The following is a 6,000-nucleotide window of genomic DNA, read 5'->3' as shown; positions in this document are numbered from 1 at the left end:
TGTGCTGGGGGACTTCAACATCCATGCCGAGGCAACCCTCACAGGAGCGGCTCAGGACTTCATGTCCGCCATGGCAACCATGGGGCTGTCCCAACGGATAACTGGCCCCACCCACTGTGCTGGACACACATTGGACTTGGTCTTCTGCCAGGGATGGGAGCAGGGTGGCGGTGTGGAGGAGCTGTCTATCTCTCCGTTGCCATGGACCGACCACTTCTTGATCAGATTTAGGCTCACTGCGCCCCCTAACCTCTGCAGAGGTGGAGGACCCATTAAGAAGGTCCGCCCCAGGAGGCTTATGGATCCGAATGGATTCCTGACGGCTCTTGGGGATTTTCCCGCCACCTCGGTAGGTGACCATGTCGAGGCCTTGGTCGCTCTCTGGAATGGGGAGATGACCAGGGCAATTGACAGGATCGCTCCGGAACGTCCCCTCTCGAGTAACCGAGCTAAACCAGCCCCTTGGTTCACTGAGGAGCTGGCAGCGATGAAGCGAAGGAAGAGGGTACTAGAGAGCATGTGGCGCTCGGACCCAAGCGAGCCAAATCGAACACGGTTTGTGTCCTTTCTAAGGGCATATGCCGCTGCAATAAAAGCCGCAAAGAAAACTTTCTTTGCGGCTACTATTGCGTCTGCAAAGAACCGTCCGGCGGAGCTGTTTCGGATTGTCAGAGGTCTTTTAACTCCCCCTACCTCAGGTGGGAGCCCTGACAATTCGGTCACGCGCTGTGAAGCATTTGCTCGGTTCTTTGCAGACAAAGTCGCTTTGATCCGCTCTGAGCTGGACGCCACATTAAGTGCAGTCTCTGTGGATGTGACACAAGCACCTGCTTGTCCTATTTTGTTGGATTCTTTTCAGTTTGTGAAGCCCGAGGATGTGGACAAGATACTTGGAGGAATGAGGCCCACCACGTCCATCCTAGACCCCTGCCCATCCTGGCTTCTGAAGGAGGCCAGAGGGGGATTGGCCGAGTGGGTAACGGTGGTGGTGAATGCCTCCCTTCGGGAAGGCAAGATTCCAGCGAGCCTAAAACAGGCTATTATAAAGCCGCTGTTGAAGAAGCCATCACTGGACCCCACCAAATTCGAAAACTTTCGGCCTGTTTCCAATCTTCCCTACTTGGGCAAAGTCATGGAAAGTGTGGTGGCCTCACAACTCCAGGTATTCTTGAGAGACACGGATTATCTGGATCCGGCACAGTCTGGTTTCAGACCGGGACATGGTACCGAGACGGTCTTGGTTGCCTTAGTCGATGATCTGCGCCAGGAGCTAGACAGGGGGAGTGTGTCCCTGTTGGTGCTCCTGGACCTCTCAGCGGCCTTCGATACCGTCGACCACGGTATTCTTCTGGGGCGCCTTGCAGAGATGGGTCTCGGGGGCACTGCTTTGCAGTGGCTCCGGTCATTTCTGGAGGGCCGTACCCAGAAGGTGTTATTGGGGGACTCCTGTTCAACACCACAGCCTTTGACCTGTGGGGTTCCTCAGGGCTCCATCCTGTCCCCCATGCTGTTTAACATCTACATGAAGCCGCTGGGTGAGATCATCCGGAGTTTCGGGGTGCGGTGTCATCTGTACGCAGATGATGTCCAACTCTGTCACTCCTTCCCACCTGCTACTAAGGAGGCCGTCGAAGTCCTGAACCGGTGCCTGGCCGCTGTAATGGTCTGGATGAGGGCGAACAAACTGAAATTAAATCCAGACAAGACAGAGGTACTCCTGGTCAGTCGCAAGGCCGAACAGGGTATAGGGTTACAGCCTGTGCTGGACGGGGTCGCACTCCCCTTGAAGGCTCAGGTTCGCAGCTTGGGTGTGACCCTGGACTCGTCGCTGAGCCTGGATCCCCAGGTTTCAGCGGTGACCAGGGGAGCATTTGCACAGCTCAGGCTCGTGCGCCAGCTGCGCCCGTATCTTGGGAAGTCTGACTTGGCCACGGTGGTACACGCTTTGGTCACATCCCGCCTCGACTACTGCAACGCTCTCTACGTGGGGCTGCCCTTGAAAACGGCCCGGAAGCTCCAGCTAGTCCAGCGCGCGGCAGCCATGTTGTTAACAGGAGCAGGGCGTAGGGAGCACACAACGCCCCTGCTGTCCCAGCTCCACTGGCTGCCGATTTGCTACCGGGCCCAATTTAAGGTGCTGGTACTATCCTACAAAGCCCTAAACGGTTCCGGCCCAAAATACCTTGCAGACCGCATCTTGGCCTACGAGCCCACGAGGACCTTGAGATCATCCGGGGAGGCCCTTCTCTCGATCCCGTCTGCCTCACAGGCACGCCTGGCGGGGACGAGAGAGCGGGCCTTCTCGGTGGTGGCCCCCCGGCTGTGGAACGCCCTCCCTGCTGAAGTTAGACAGGCGCCCTCCCTTATGGCCTTTCGTAAGAGCCTGAAAACATGGCTCTTCGAGTTGGCCTTTAACTGAGTGCTATATCTTGGCAATGATGACCGGAATGGACCACGACTATGAGACTGACTATGACCCATGATATGACGAAGCGGATTTTTAGTATAAGTATATGTCAAGTAGTAGTAGCATGTTATGTATTGTTCTGATTACTGTAAATTGTCTTTTCTATGTTGTTGTTCACCGCCACGAGTCGCCCCCTGGGCTGAGAGTGGCGGTAAATAAGTGCAAGTAATAAATAAATAAATAAATAAATAAATAGGACATGTGGCCAGAATGGCTGCATGGAGAGGCATTACCTTCCTGCTGGAGCAGTACCTATTGATCTATTCACATTTGCATCTTTTCGAACTGCTAGGTTGGCAGAAGCTGGGGCTGACAGCGGAAGCTCATGCCGCTCCGTGGATTCGAACTTGTGACCTTTCAGTCAACAAGCTCAGCAGCTCAGTGGTTTAACCCACTGTGCCACTGAGGGCTCATATAAAAACTTTCAGACGACACACCTAGGGGCTACAGGTGACATACAATTGTGTCCCAACACACAGTTTGGAATGCTCTTATTTATATTTTGGCAAGACACAATTTGGCAGAGAAGGCAAAAGACCTTGACAAATTACAACTCCCATGATTCCACAGCAACGAACCATGGCAGTTGATGTGATTTACTAATTCTGTAAATCAATGGGAATATTGATTTACTATCCAAATCTGTAGTTCCTGCCCTTGTTCATCTCTTGGGAATTTGGAAGGGATGGAAATTGGCAAAACAGGAATCAGCAATGGAAATGGTAGAAAGTCATTCCCGATTCCCATTGTGTTTTTGTGAAATGATCTTCCCTGGGGATTAAAAAAATGGCTCGTATCTAAGAGGTTTGGGCAGGCTTGGTGTGTCCTTTCCTACTACTATGAATAGCTAGGAAACTTCTTTAAAATCCCCTCAATTTCCTGCCAAAGAGGAAATTGACAGCCAAAGTGGGCGAGTAAAGACAAATTTAGCTGATGAAAAGCAATGAGCATTAGCTTTTTCGGTCACAAAGAGTCAAAACAGAATCCAGCAAACACCAGCAGGGTGTACCAAAGAGCTTGACATGTCGGTTTATAATAGCAAGGAGTTAAACTGGTGCCAAACTATATCAGTTCTGCAGTGTAGATGCAACCTAAAATGACTGGAAGAGGCTTTATTATGCTTTGAACAGGATGTGCCTTCATCCGTATCATCATTATTTTTCATTTCAGATTCAGCCAGGGAACCATCTTGAGCCTCAGTTAAAATGTATTGCTAAGGAAGACAAGGTGATGATAACAAGGCTAAAGAAAGTGGCAAACTGCAACTCCCAGGATCCCATAGCAGTGGTCCACTGCTGTCAAACTGCATTCATTCCACAGTGTAAACACACCCCTTGCTTACTAGTAAATAAGCAGATCACAGCACTTGAAGTGATATCAAACTGCATTCATTCCAGTGTAAACACACCCCTTGTTTACTATTAAGTAAGCAGTCCACAGTAGTTAAAGTGATGTCAACTTGCATTCATGCCACAGTGTAAACACACTTCTTGTTTACTAGGAAATAAGCAGTCCACAGCAGTCGAAGTGGTGTCAAACTGCATTCATGCCACAGAGTAAATACACCCCTTGTTTACTAGTAAGTAAGCAATCCACAGCAGTTGAAGTAGTGTCAAACTGCATTCATTCCACAGTGTAAACACACCTCTTGTTATATAGTAAGCAAACAGTCCACAGCAGTTGAAGTGATGTTGAACTGCATTCATTCCACAGTGTAAACACACCCCTTGCTTACAAGTAAGTAAGCAGTCCACAGCAGTTGAAGTGGTGTCAAACTGCATTCATTCCACAGTGTAAACACACCTCTTGTTATATAGTAAGCAAACAGTCCACAGCAGTTGAAGTGATGTTGAACTGCATTTATTCCACAGTGTAAACACACCCCTTGCTTACAAGTAAGTAAGCAGTCCACAGCAGTTGAAGTGGTGTCAAACTGCATTCATTCCACTGTGTAAACACACCGCTTGTTTCCTAATAAAAAGGCAGTCCACAGCAGTTGAAGTGTTGTCAAACTGCATTCATTCCACAGTGTAAACACACCTCTTGTTTCCTAGTAAGTAAGCAGTCCACAGCATTTGAAGTGGTATCAAACTGCATTCATTCCACAGTGTAAACAAACCCCTTGTTTACTAGTAAGCAAACAGTCCACAGCAGTTGAAGTGGTATCAAACTGCATTCATTCCACAGTGTAAACAAACCCCTTGTTTACTAGTAAGCAAACAGTCCACAGCATTTGAAGTGGTATCAAACTGCATTCATTCCACAGTGTAAACAAACCCCTTGTTTACTAGTAAGCAAACAGTCCACAGCAGTTGAAGTGGTATCAAACTGCATTCATTCCACAGTGTAAACACACCCCTTGTTTACAAGTAAGCAGTCCGCAGCAGTTAAAGTGGTGTCAAACTGCATTCATTCCACAGTGTAAACACACCCCTTGTTTACTAATAAAAAGGCAGTCCACAGCAGTTGAAGTGTTGTCAAACTGCATTCATGCCACAGTGTAAACACACTTCTTGTTTACTAGGAAGTAAGCAGTCCACAGCAGTTAAAGTGGTGTCAAACTGCATTCACTCCACAGTGTAAACACACCCCTTGTTTACTAGTAAGTAAGCAGTCCACAGCAGTTAAAGTGGTGTCAAACTGCATTCATTCCACAGTGTAAACACACCCCTTGTTTACTAGTAAGTAAGCAGTCCACAGCAGTTAAAGTGGTGTCAAACTGCATTCATTCCACAGTGTAAACACACCCCTTGTTTACTAGTAAGTAAGCAGTCCACAGCAGTTGAAGTGACGTCGAACTGCATTCATTCCACAGTGTAAACACACCCTTTGTTTACTAATAAAATGCAGTCCACAGCAGTTAAAGTGACATCAAACTGCATTCATTCCACAGTGTAAACACACACCTTGTTTCCTCTGAAGTTAGCAAACAATCAAGGACAGGGCCTTGAAACAGAACAATTACGCTATTTTAAAAATCCAAAACATCACTCTCCTTTCGTCCAAAAACCTAATTTGGCAACTCCAATTATTTGATTTAAAACAAATGCTTATGAGTTTCGGAACCAACCTTCAGATGAACATATATTGCACAAAGACAGGCAACAAACCAAGTATACCACAAGATGGAGCTATTGTATTAAACTCCCAAACCCCCCAAATGTGCAATAAACAAAAATGTCAGAAAAATGTACAGTCTTCCAAGTTCTCAAAAAACTCTTCATGTGAAAAACGGGCGAGGGGACATAGAAAAGTTCCAAAGGTAAGCCAAAGTGTATCTCGCCAAACTATAAATCAGAGCATTCCAAACTGTGTGTTGGGACACACTAGTATGTCATCTGTAGCTCCTAGGTATGTCATCTGAAAAATTATATATACGTATATATACTAGCCATCCCCTGCCATGCGTTGCTGTGGGCCAGTCTGTGTATATCTGCTTTGTGTGTATATATTTGTGTATATGTGTATATATGTGTGTTTGCATATATATGCGTGCGTGTGTGTGGTTTTGTGCATGTGTTGTAATGTATGTT

The sequence above is a fragment of the Anolis sagrei genome, chromosome 9 (genome assembly GCF_037176765.1).
Source record: "Anolis sagrei isolate rAnoSag1 chromosome 9, rAnoSag1.mat, whole genome shotgun sequence".
Classification (NCBI taxonomy): Eukaryota; Metazoa; Chordata; class Lepidosauria; order Squamata; family Dactyloidae; genus Anolis; species Anolis sagrei.
The sequence above is the reverse complement of the archived record's forward strand: the minus strand, read 5'-3'. Positions refer to the sequence as shown.